Source organism: Erinaceus europaeus, chromosome 18 (assembly GCF_950295315.1).
Source record: "Erinaceus europaeus chromosome 18, mEriEur2.1, whole genome shotgun sequence".
In the NCBI taxonomy this organism is placed as follows: domain Eukaryota; kingdom Metazoa; phylum Chordata; class Mammalia; order Eulipotyphla; family Erinaceidae; genus Erinaceus; species Erinaceus europaeus.
Genome location: NC_080179.1, coordinates 29393752 through 29407006, shown reverse-complemented (window position 1 = coordinate 29407006; position 13255 = coordinate 29393752). Strand labels below are relative to the sequence as shown.

Here is a 13255-nt window from a genome sequence, read left to right as displayed (position 1 = left end):
TTTCCACTTCTGTAGCTCCCTCTCCTGTGCCATCGGACCAAATCCACACATTCCCGGTAAACTTGGCCCCTTCTAAACAAAACCCTCAGCTGTGGCAGCCATATTCCTCGACAGAACTTGGAACGCTCAGACAAGCAGTCAGGGAGGACGGTATGCACTCTCCATGGACCAAGTCCATCTTGAGAAGCTTTTACCAGCATTTAAATACACCACAAGACTGGAAAGAACTGGCTCGTGCTGCACTCCCAGACCCACTCTATCTTCAGTGGCAGGCATGTTTCCGCGATGAGTGCTCTAGGCAATCGCAGGAAAATAGTAACAAACAGGTAGAATGGAATTCTGATGCTTTGTTTGGAGCAGGAGCTTATGAATCTGGAGCTCAGCAGGCAGAAGCCAGGTTTCCAACCGGTTATTTTGAACAGGTACGCATCTGTGCAACACAAGCATGGGAAAGGGTGACCACACCTGATGTAGATCCATCAGCTCCCATTAACTCTTTTCACCAAGGCTCTGATGAGTCATTGGCGAGCTTCATCTCAAGGGTGAAGAGAAGCTTAGAGAGAAAGGTTTATAATCCTGACATCCGCACACTACTCCTGCGCTCTATTGTCTGGGAAGGCATGACACCACAATTCCGTCAGGTATGCCTTAATCTTAAACACCTACACCCAGATAATTGGATTCTAGCGACACAGGAACTTACATCAGGCAATTAGGGGGCACCCGCTATGACGCAGGTCTATGCAGTTGCCCCACGTAAGCAAAACGGGGCCTGCTTTCAGTGCGGTCGCCAAGGACATTGGCGTAACCAATGTCCTGATAAGTTGCGACCACGCCTCCAGTCAGGGAAACCACGCCTCCAGCCAGAGCAACCCCGCTTTCAGTCAGGGAGCCAGAGACCACGTACTGTTTGTCCAAAATGTCGTAAGGGGTTTCATTGGAAGAGAGATTGTTGGTCCCAATTTCATAAAGATGGTTCGCCGCTGAATGGTACAAATTTGGGGCCTGAGATTTTGTGGACCACTCCTGTTTTAGAACAAGGTCACCCTTCTATGACAGTAAAGATTGGCAATATTCCTTTTAAATTTTTGATTGACACGGAAGCAGCAAAGACGATTTTAAGGCATGAAGAGGTTCCCCAAGATTGGGAACTCATCCCTGGACCCAGTTTACATGGAATAGGAGGGATGATGAGAGCATTTTGCACATGAGACTCGCTTATGTAAGAAGACCCAGAAGGTTCTACTGGACACTTCCGCCCTTTGGTAGCTAATATTAGCACCAACTTACTGGGCAGGGATCTTCTGGAATGTCTTAATGTTAGGATATCCACAGACGCCTCTGCAGAGCATAAAACTCATTCCCACGATACCAGGTCTACTCAGCACCCCCAATACTAAATGCCACTGTTCTTAGCCAAACACCCCACTTAAGCTGGCTTTCTAATGAGCCTGTCTGGGTGGAACAGTGGCCTTTACCTAGGGATAAGCTAAAAATTTTAAAAGAGCTCGTCCGAGAGCAGTTGTCCTTGGGACACATTCGTCATTCTCGAAGCCCATGGAATACTCCTGTCTTTGTGATTAAAAAGCGTTCAGGAAAATGGCGCCTCCTTCAAGATCTCCGTGCAGTAAATAAAACCATGCAGGTCTGGGGCTCCCCCCAAAGGGGTTTGCCTCTTGCTTCTGCAATTCCCATGGGAATTCCAATCATAGCTATTGATATACAAGATTGTTTTTTCTCTATCCCCTTGCATCTGCGAGATTGTAAACGTTTTGCCTTCTCTGTTCCGTCTATTAATAATGCCAGCCCTGCTGATAGATTTGAATGGGTGGTGCTGCCCCAGGGTATGGCCAATAGTCCTACAATTTGTCAGGAGGCTGTTAAATCTGCCCTTGTCCCATATATTCATAAGGGCCTTAATATTTTTCATTATACAGATGATATTTTAATATGGGGAAAATCAGATACAGATCTCTATGCCTTACGTGATTTTTCTCATTCCTGCATTAAAGAAAAGCGGCCTTAATGTAGCCCCTGAGAAGATACAGCTAATCCCTCCAATATCCTTCCTAGGTTCAGAGATTTCTCTAACGCAAATTTGTCCCTTAAAACCTAATGTTACCTTCCCTTCTAACCTTACTCTTGCTTCTTTACAAAGTTTTCTAGGAAATTTAAATTGGCTTAGGCAGTATCTCTATCTGCCCACAAGCTGCCTCCAACCACTGTTTGACCTGTTGAAAGGAAACAAACAGCCCTCTTCAAAATGTAAGTTAACTCCTGAGGCCTCCTTGGCACTGGAAAGGGTTAACCAGGCCCTCCAGGACATGCACCTTGTTCGATTCTCTCCCTCCTCTCCAGTAAACCTTCTAATCTTCAACTCCACCCCCACAGTAGTAGGGGCACTGTGGCAAGACCATGGGGTTCTCGAATGGCTTCACACGCCAGTAGGAGGAGCTCCAAGACTCCTCACTGAGATAGACGCGTTAGCATTCATGGTTCGCCAAGGGAGAAATAGGTCTGTGCAGGTCTTAGGGAAAGAACTGGATTTAATCATTCTGCCCTTTTCTCTCACAGATACAGAGTGGCTTATACGCCATCATTCCTGCTTTGCCATAAACTTCGTGGGGTTTCCAGGACAAATAGATAACCATTTTCCTTCTAATAAATTGATAGCTTCTTTACCTCTTCTGCCTCTACTAGTACCTAAACTTTTCTCTCGGGATCCCATTCCCTCTGCTCCTACAATCTTTACTGATGGCGGAAAAAGGGGAGCTGCTGCCCTTATATATTACCCAGACAAACAATTTCCTAAACCTCTCTTTACTGAGCTTCCTGATAATTCCCCTCAGTACAAAGAACTTTATGCTGTTTTTCTTGCACTAAAAGCTGTACCAGAATCCTTCAACCTTTTTTCTGACAGTGTGTATACTGTTAACTTACTTCCATGGCTTGCTCGTTCGTATGTGAAAATTGATGACAAACCACTTTCCCCTCTCTTGATTCAAATCGCCTCTATGCTCTGTTCTCGAACCCAACCACTGTATATTCAACACCTTCGTTCCCACAGCCCTCTTCCTGGTTCCCTGTCCAAAGGGAATGCCGCAGTTGACCGCCTTGCCTCCACAGGAACTTTCCCAGTCTCTGTCTCTGATCCTGCTAATTTTCACTCTCTAACCCATGTTAATCTTAAAGGCCTTCAAGCTCGATTCCCTGATGTTCCTGTACCACAGTTAAAACATATCCTTGCTACATGCTCTTCTTGTGCAAGTCTCATAAAGACACCTGCTATCCAGACCCTTGGGGTTAACCCCCAAGGTTTAAAAGCTAATGCTATTTGGCAAATTGATGTCACCCACATACCAAACTTTGGCAAACAAAAATATGTGTTTGTCTCAATTGATACCTTTTCTAAATTTATGTGGGCTACAGCTCAGACAGGAGAAAGTGCTAAAAAGCTTGTAAGCCATATGCTCTCTTGTTTTGCCGTTATGGGGGTCCCATTATTTTTGAAAACAGACAATACACCTATGTTTACAAGCAAACAATTTAAAGATTTTTGTTCCCTCTGGAATATTACTCATACCATGGGCATTCCCTACAATCCACAGGGACAAGGCATTGTCGAGAGGGCCCATCAAACTCTGAAGGCTCAACTAAATAAAGATAAAGGAGGAACATATCCCCCAATATCCAGCTAGCAAAAGCCTTAACTACGTTAAATCTCTTTAATATTTACAATAACTCGGCCTTACCCCCTATTATTCTTCACTGGCAAATACCATCTACCCTCCCATATATTAAGGTCAAATGGAGAGACCCACTCGATAAAGTTTGGAAAGGGCCTGACCCATTATTGACCATGGGGAGGGGTTTTGCATGCATTTTTCCTCAAAATTTCTCTAAACCTGTCTGGGTTCCTGCCTGCCATGTCCGACAATACCCGTAGGATGGCGCTGTTATTCCTGAAGAACAAGAAATACTACAAGAGGACCAGATGCAGGATATATCCCAGGACCCGTAATACGACATGGCAGAACCTGCAAAATCTGGCTCACAGAGACCTCTCTCCTACCCTTTCCCTGTATGTCTTATGTTATAACTGGCCAGTTGTTTTTGTGAGTGAGTGTGTTGAATAACAAAAAAACTTTTTTTTTTTTTTTTGCATGACCCATCTGCTTGGAGTACTCTAAAAGGTAATTGACCTTATATAAAAATGCTGGATGCAGCCAAAGTTTCTGGAGATGTCCAGAAACATTCCAAATGTTTTTTTTCTTTCTCCCTCTTTTGAATTTTATATATAGTTTTGGTATATATGTAAGTGTTTAGTCTTAAACTGTGTGACAAATGACAGATTTAAAATTGTTTTTAAATAATGTGTTTTTATAACAAAAGTTCTTTTTCCTCCAGTTTGTTATAACTAAATGTTTATGGGTACATCACAAGTTTGGTAACACTAACTTAACGGTCAAAAGTGTAACCCTACAGCTACACTTTTACCAGACAAGGTAAAAATTAATTTGTTAAGGTAACTTACTATTTAGGTAAAAGTCTAAATGTTCAACGTGACTATTCATTCCCAAAACTAAACTATATAAATTTTATATACAGGACACCTTTGAAGGGCCCCCAAAGGTGCCCTGTAAACTATCTTGTGGAAATTAATCCACAACAGATCTGGCATCAATCTGGCACTGTAAACGTTGAAATCATTGTCACGAATATGCATTAACTCTCTAAGCAATTTGAGTCTGTTTAAAATACATATTTTAGCTAAAATTGGTCTTAAGATCCTGCAGTAGAGGCTGCTACAGGAGGTCACATTAGATGACCTTTAAATAAAATCATAAAGAGATTCTAAACCAATTATAATCATCGAGGTATCAACTATAACAAACCTATAACTTGTTACAAGTTCAAATTAACCACGAGAAGCAGATTGTTTGTGTTTCTTTCACAGGAATCCCAGAAAAACCATCTGAACCCCTGCACACCCTGACGTCACTCACTAGATGGCACGACTACCGTGGCACACCCCCCAAAACCCTAGATGTCACTCAACGCGATCTGAAGAACCTGATACACGAACTCCAAGGACAGAACTTTCTTCATGCCTGGTTACCGTTCCTGCTTCTGACCTGCTTATTACGTGTTGGCAGTTCCAGCTAGCTATCTACAAAAGAGCAACATTCCAGTGGCTGACCTCCCTCATGCAGCGTTGCATCCCCTGCCAATTCTTCCCCTAGCCATCTACTTTGGACTGAGACTTGTATCGGACTTTCTGACATACCCTATATACATTTTACACAATTTTGAAGCAGCTTATTTCCCTTCACGCTGCTGGTTTTTCATAGACTGATCCTGAGTAATTCATAGACTTTACAGACTGTTGCCTTGAGTACTATACAATGCCAAATAGCCCCTCTGTTTGGTGGGTCGTGCCTCCCGCCTCCCCCTCATTATGTACCCTTGCCCCTTTCCCCACCCAAACAGGGAATGTTCCTTTACACACCAATCCTTCCCTTCACACCACACTGGCTTTTACTTCTCCCCTACTTGTCCCTTCCTATTTTGTTATGCCCAAAAGGTTTCTGCCCCATGATAGTCTTTTATAGACTTTGTACATCTTATGCAATTACTAGATAGAAAGATAGAAAAGATGTAGAGATATTGTGAAGAGATGGTTGAGCAGGCTGCGCTTAAACCTATGAGATGAGTCTCTCCAGGTAAGTCTCTCTCTCTAAAGAGGGGTTGAGCACAGGAGGACGCATAAATCTCACAAGGTTGGCAGCCATTTAAGCCTTCCCTCCTCCACAGAAAGTCCTACATCTTCCCACCTGAGCATGGCATTTCTCTAAAACATTTAAGCCTGCTCCATTCCATTTTTCTTTACTGTGTCCATTTAGATATAAAGGGATAGGAGGAGATGTTGCAGAGGAGTTATTCTGATGCAGTCTCCGCCCCCAGGTTTTTCTATGCCCCACTAAATCCTAGAGTGCCCCCTTTCAACCAATCCTGGCCCTACACGTCACCCCTGGTTGTCGCCCAATAAAAAGCCCCCTCACCCCTCCCCTCTCTCTCTCTGGACTCTCGGCTCTCCCTCTCTGAGGTCTCGCTCCCTGCTCTCCCCCCGTGGTCGGCCATTGCTGGCTGGCTCCACGTGGTCTGAACCAAACCTCCCCCTGCCATCCTATAATAAAGATTTGTGTACCCCTTTGCTCTGGACGTCCGCTCTCTTCTCCACGGTGCAGCCCGACACCAGACCACTGCAACAACAGATATGGGATGACCTCACTCATAGACAGAAGTTGAGAAATGAGAACAGAAGAAAAAACACAAAGCAGAATTTTGACTAGATCTGGTGTATTGCATCAAATCAAAAGACTTGGGGGTGGAGGACAGGGCAGGTTTTGGTTCCTGGTGAATGATGGTTAGAAAAGGACCTATGCTTGAGGTGAGAGTTTTTTTGTTTTTTGTTTTGCCTCCAAGGTTATTGCTGGGGCTCGGTGCCTGCACTACAAATCCACTGCTCCTGGAGGCTATTTTTTCCCATTTTTGTTGCCCTTGTAGTTACCCTTTTTGTCCTCATTATTATTGTTGTCATTACTATTATTGTTGCTGGATAGGACAGAGAGAAATTGAGAGAGGAGGGGAGCCAGAACAGGGGAGAAAAGAGAGATACCTGAAGACCTGCTTCACCGCCTGTGAAGTCCCCCCCCCACAGGAGGGGAGCCGGGGACTCAAACTGGGATCCTTACAGGGGTCCGTGTACTTTGTGCCACGTGCACTTAACCTGCTGCGCTACTGCCCTACCCCCATAAGAGGTTTTTTGGTTTTTTTCAAAATACTGAGATTTTACACATGAATTAGCAACTATATTTACTACAAGCTACTAATTCCCCCCCCCAAAAAAAAACTTAAGAAATTGAGAATATAAAGGAAATTGCCCAACACATGAAATACCACATATGGAAAACCCTTGGATAACATTATATCCAAAACAGAGGAAAACGGAAAGCTTCTCCCTCAAAATCAGGAATTAGACTAAGATGACTACTCTCACCACTCCTATTATTACATTGTCCTTGAAATTCTTTTCAGTGAAATCAAGAAGTAAGAAGATATTAATGGGAACCATGCTGGAAAGGACAAAGTTCAGCTATCAATATTTGCAGGTGATATGATAACATACCTAAAGAATCACGGACTCCACCAAATATTACTGGAAACCATTAATAAGTTCAGTAAAGTAGCAGGATACAAATCACATAAATCTGTGACATTTCTAGACAGGAATGATGAGCCAGAAGAAAGGGAAATGAAGGAGGAAAAATCACATTTACAAATGAGCCCCAAAAGGCAAACTATCTTATAGTGAATCTAATAAAGGAGGTAAAGGACTTATACAATGAAAACCTTTGGAATGATAAATGTAGGAGATTGTTACAAGAAATAGAGGATGGCAAAAAGAATAATTTATTCTTCCAGCCCATTTTTTTTGTGTCATCATTTCTTTTAACAGTATCCTATAGTTTTAACATAATCCTATCATTATCATTGCAAAGAGTAATCTCTGCTAATATCTTTTCTTAAGGTTATATTATTCCCTGATACTTCATTTTTTCTTAGAATAGAAATAAGTAAATACAGATCTTCAGATAGAGGGTTGGGATATATTTCATGAGGATGTTATCTTGAGTTTTATTTTAAAATATTACAAATGGAATTTTATAGTCTATGAAGAATGATTTTTTCCAAGTTACCACAATATATCAAGAGTTTAATAAAACTATTTCTTTACCATAGAGAGGGAGAGTAATCTTTATTAGGACACAGGTAGTTACAAAAAGTTATAAATAGTCATAAATCATCAATATAAGGATTCTGTTTTAAAAATCTAGGTTTATGGTGAGTGTATTCACCATGATCATCATTATCATCATCATCATAATCATACCCTTCTCTCTCTCACTTCCCCCCTTCTCTCTCTTTCATGCCTGTGTAAGTGGTGCTTTGTCCATGTATGACTTCACTGTTCTGAACTGTTTTTCAGAGAGATAGACGCTATTGTAGCAGAATGTCCTCTGCTATCATTGTACATCCCTTGTGGTGCTGAGTTTAGAACCTGTAAGGCAGGTTCTCTAGCTGGTGATCTATTGCTTCAGTTTGTTTGTGAATGTATTTTCCTTAGTTTCCCTGACCAATTTCCACTTTACAAATGACTCAGTCTACACTTAATAGAGAAAATCTATCACATTCATGACTCATTCTTTTTCAGCAGGAGTCTGTTTTATCAAGCCCCTAACTTGGCCTGATGGTGAATGGGGAAATGACTATGGTAAAATGGTTGGGAGGTATCTGGGGACGAAGTATCTGGGGACAGGAAATTTGGGGAGAAACATAAAAAACTCAATGACTGCTTTTGGAAAACATATTTTATTTTCTTTCTCTAGCCCTCCTGCATGTTTCCATCAATAAATGATTCATTTGAGTTAATGAGTTGCTCCTTCAAGATGCAAATATAGCCCAGTGAGAACGCTACTTCTAGTTTTTTATGTAGCTTTTTATATAAAATGTGTTGATAACATTAGCAACATTCATAAAACAAGGATTTATATTATGATGGAAAGAACTGAGGGAATTTATTTTTAGACAGGCTCTACTTTTAATTTTGCACATTACTTTAGAATCTTTATGTAGTCATTCATGATATGAGGAGTGAGTAGTATTAAGGAATGAAATGCAGATGTACTATTACATTTAAAATGTGTGTGCTGGGGGCCAGGCAGTAGTGTAGCAGGTTAAGCGCACATGGCACGAAGCGCAAGGACCGGCATAAGGATCCCTGTTCGAGCCCCTGGCTCCCCAGCTCCCCACCTCCCTACCTGCTGGGGGTTCGCGTCACAAGTGGCATAGCAGGTCTGCAGGTGTCTATCTTTCTCTCCCTCTCTTTGTCTTCCCCTCCTCTCTCGATATATCTCTGTCCTATCCAACAAGGACAGCAATAACAGCAACAACAATAAACAACAAGGGCAGCAAAAAGGAAAAAATAGCCACCAGGAGCAGTGGATTTGTAGTGCAGGCAGTGAGCCTCTGCAATAACCCTGGAGGCAAAAAAAAGAGTGTGTGCTTATTTTTGATAAGCCCTCACTGCTCATGTCTAACCATCAAACATCCTTTACTTCTTGTTTCCTTTATGTTCTACTGTAAACACTATTTTCTATGACTCAACCTCGCATTATCAGGTAGCCATTTTCTGCTCACAGATAGCTTCTTAACCTGCAGTATAAGCTTGAATACAATTTATGCTGAATTTTCAAAGATTTATTTATGTAACAAAATGAAAGAGATCCAGTGAGAGAGGAGTACAGACCAGAATGGCACTTTGGCATATGCACGGAGAAAAGGAATCAAGCTGGGGCTTCATGTATGCAAGATTTGTGTTCAAACTGTTGTCACCTCCCCCAAATCTTATTAATCATTCTATCACTCTATCTTTGCCCACTTGATGAGATGGCAGAGATGTGTCCACATTATGACCAGACTTCCTAACAATCTCTTCGGTGAGTTAGCTCTCTGGAGAAACATCTGGAGAAAGAGAAGATTCCCTACTGTTTGCCTTCCCATGTCACTACATATTCAGTGAATATGTATAATCTCTACTTAGATGCTAATCACGGATTGAATAATGTTTCCAAGGACTTTGGCACTATTAAGTGATGGGGGCTCGTATTTGTATCAAGGGAACATGTTGTTGTTGTTGTTGTTGATAGTTAGTTAATTTTCAAAGTATATTGTTGAGGGAGAGGGTACCACCCAGAAATGAGTGGTTACAGGTGTGGCTTAGAAAGGTGTAGGCAGGGCTTTATTTTTAATAGGCTTAACCTTTGAGCTTTCAGGCTCTCTCTTTGCCTGGACCACAACCAGAATGTAAGCCAGGTTCTCTCTCTCTCTCTCTCTCTCTTTCTCGCTCTCTCGCTCTCTCGCTCTCTCGCTCTCCCTCTCCCTCTTGATCTCCCTCTCCATCTCCCACACACTCTCCCTCTCCCTCACTTTCTCTCTCTTCTTGGATCACCATATGAGCACAATGTAGGAGTCTTTTTACTCTCTCTCTCTCTCTTTTTCTCAAGCCCAAATGTGTAAATGCTTTCTAATAAAGTTTAATATACCTGGAAATCATGCTTTTCCTTCAATTCTTTGTTGAGATCGTGTGTGATGGACCTTTAGAATGGAGGGACAAATGTTGCACACACCCCTCCCCCCCCACAACAATATGAAAGTCTCAATTTCTTGTAATTCAGTATACACCGGACCTCTCCAAGGCGCTTTATCTACCAAAATATATTTTTATAATGTCTTGCCTCTTTCCTCATTAGTAAATGGAAAGAACAAGAACCAAATATATGAAAGAGGGACAACAGGCTATTTCACATGGATAGTATACCTGCTTTGCCATGTGTGCAATCCAGGTTTTAGATTGATCACCAAGCACTGGAGAAAGTTCTGGTGCTCTGATATCTTTCCAATTTCTTCCTTTATCTCTCTATCTCTGTCTTTTTCTAACTATCTGACCTAAGCTGACTCAGACTGGTGAAGACCTGACTATGAAGAAGAAAAAAAGAGTACATAGAATTTAGTAATAATTAACCTTCCTAGAACTTTAAAAAGTATTATTTAGTCATTTATCTTGGATACATATATTGAGACAAAGGGGAGGTAGACACCTGCAACACCACTTCACCACTTATGAATCTTCCCCCCTTTCAGGTGGGGGTAGGGGACTTGAACCCAGATCCTTGTACATGATAACATACGCATTTAACCAGATCATTAGCACCCAGGCCCTTTCTCAGAACTTTGGAGGAATTTTAGAAGACTAAATGAATAGAAATATGAAGTCCTTGTTTCCATAATTTTCCTTAAAAAACATAAGAAGTTGAAATCTCCTCTCATGAATCCCAAGAGTATTCTATATGATGTGGCATTTTGGGAGGCTGGGTAATGACACACCTGGTTGAGCACACATGGTCTCTTGTGCAAGGACCCACATTCCAGACCCTGGTCCCCACCTGCAGGGGAGACACTTCATAAGCAGTGAAGCAGCGCTGCACGTTACTCTTTTTCTATCCCCATCTTCCTCTTCCCTATCAATTTCTCTCTGTCCTTTCATATGAAACTAAAAAAGAAAAAAAATGGCCAATGGGAGTGGTGGAATCACTGTACAGGCACCAAGCCCCAGCAATAACCCTGGTGAAAAAAAATAAAAAATAAATGACATATTATTTAACCAAGCTACAAACTGACAAGTAAGCACTGTACTAGGTCCTTTGAGGAATATATATATATATATATATATATATATATATATATATATATATATATTTTATAAGGAGATTAGCAGTTAAAGTTCTTTTTTTTATTATTGGTACCTATATTATTGCTAGGTTCAGTATTGTCACTATGAACTGCTCCCAGTGACCTTTATTATTTTTTTCGTTCCATTTTTTATAGGATAGAAAAAAATGAGAGAGGAGTGGGAGACAGAGAAAGATAGATAAATACAGACTTGTGGCATCTCTCTTGAAGCCTCCTTTCTGCAAGTGGGGAGCTGGGACTAAAATCCAGGTTCTCATATTTAATATTATGCACATTCAACTGGGTGCATACACCCCCACATCCTGAGGGGTAGTTTAAAAAGAATGTTATACTTCTATTTCTCAAGGCAGGGTTAGAAAGATATAGAAATTTATTTATTTATACATGTAAATGTCTGTTTATCGAGCAGCTGTGATAAAAAAAGTAGCCAAGAGATACAAATCAACACACACACACAGTTGAGTGAAAAGCAGGTCAAATATCTGTAAAGGTTTAAAGAAGAGGCCAGTACAAATTGGGAGGCCTGAGAATTTTACCTAGAAATGATGAGGGATCTCAGAAATGGGTAGCCTTTGATATATATATATATATATATATATATATATATATATATATATGCAAGAGGATGGCAATATCACAAGTCTAGAGGTTAAAACCAGTACACTTAAAACTCTTGCCATCACAGCAATAAAAAAGTAGTGGTTTTTTATGCAGCTTCCTGGGCCGGTGGGGGGTGGGAGTGGGTGGGTGGGATGGGACATAGTCTTTTGGTGGTGAGAATGGTGTTTATGTACACTCCTAGTAAAGTGTAGTCATATAAATCACTAGCTAATTAATATGAGAGGGGGAAAATTAATTGTATGTCTCAAAGTTTTAAAACACAGACTGAGTCTTTTTAATATATAGGCTGTGTATTTCATATGCAGACTCTCTCAAAAGCCTAGACCAAGTAGATCAGAAGCAACCAATAGCACAGCTGTATACAAGATACTGGGTACTATATAGCAAACCCTACCTAACAAAAGGACTTTTCAAAGTTAACCCAATTACCAAATAATGTAATGATAACATTAACTATCCATTGTCTTTTTGAACCCTAAGACAGCAGGAACCTCACATCTCCACTAGAGAGCCTATATTTCCCCCGGTCCTGGAACCTTAGGATAGGGCCCACTTTCCCGCATGCCTCTCCCAATCCATATCAAATAATATTGCATCTGCCAATCGCAACCTAATCAACACAATGATTGCCACCTCAACATGCTTCAGCTCAGACTGTGTCCAGAGACTTCAAGTGTGGAATGACAACCTTTCAGCTTCATTACTTGGGTGAGACCTTTCCTTTCATAGTATTCTCTAATTCCATCCAAGGTTGTTCACTTTCTAACAAAGTCCCAAAACCTAAATATAGACCAGGTTCTGTGAGAGAGAGCATATGTTCACACTTATCCATAAACTAGTGCAAAATATGTACCTGAAAGCAGAAGTACACTAGAGTTTGCAGTGAGTACCCCCCTAACACTTCTCTCCACTATTCCAAGCTTTGGGTCCATGATTGCTCAACAATTTGTTTGGCTTTGTATGTTAACTCTCTTTTCAGCCACCAGGTTCCAGAGGCCAGCAGGATGCTGGCCAGGCTTCCTTGGACTGAAGACCCCACCAATGTGCCCTGGAGCTCCACCTCCCCAGAGATCCACCCTACTAGGTAAAGAGAAAGGCAGACTGGGAGTATGGACTGAACAGCCAATGTCCATGTTCAGCGGGGAAGCAATTATAGAAGCCAGACCTTCTGCAACCCACAATGACCCTGGGTCCATGCTCCCAGAGGGATAGAGAGTGGGAAAGCTATCAGGGGAGGGGGTGGGATATGGAGATTGGGTGG

General features: G+C 41.5%; 1 protein-coding gene across 2 annotated transcripts in view; it reads right to left on the bottom strand.

Moving 5' to 3' along the window:
- The window catches only part of KCNH7 (potassium voltage-gated channel subfamily H member 7), a 618161-nt gene that overhangs the window by 161042 nt on the left and 443864 nt on the right, over positions 1–13255 (bottom strand). The gene's annotated exons all lie outside the window — the stretch shown is intronic.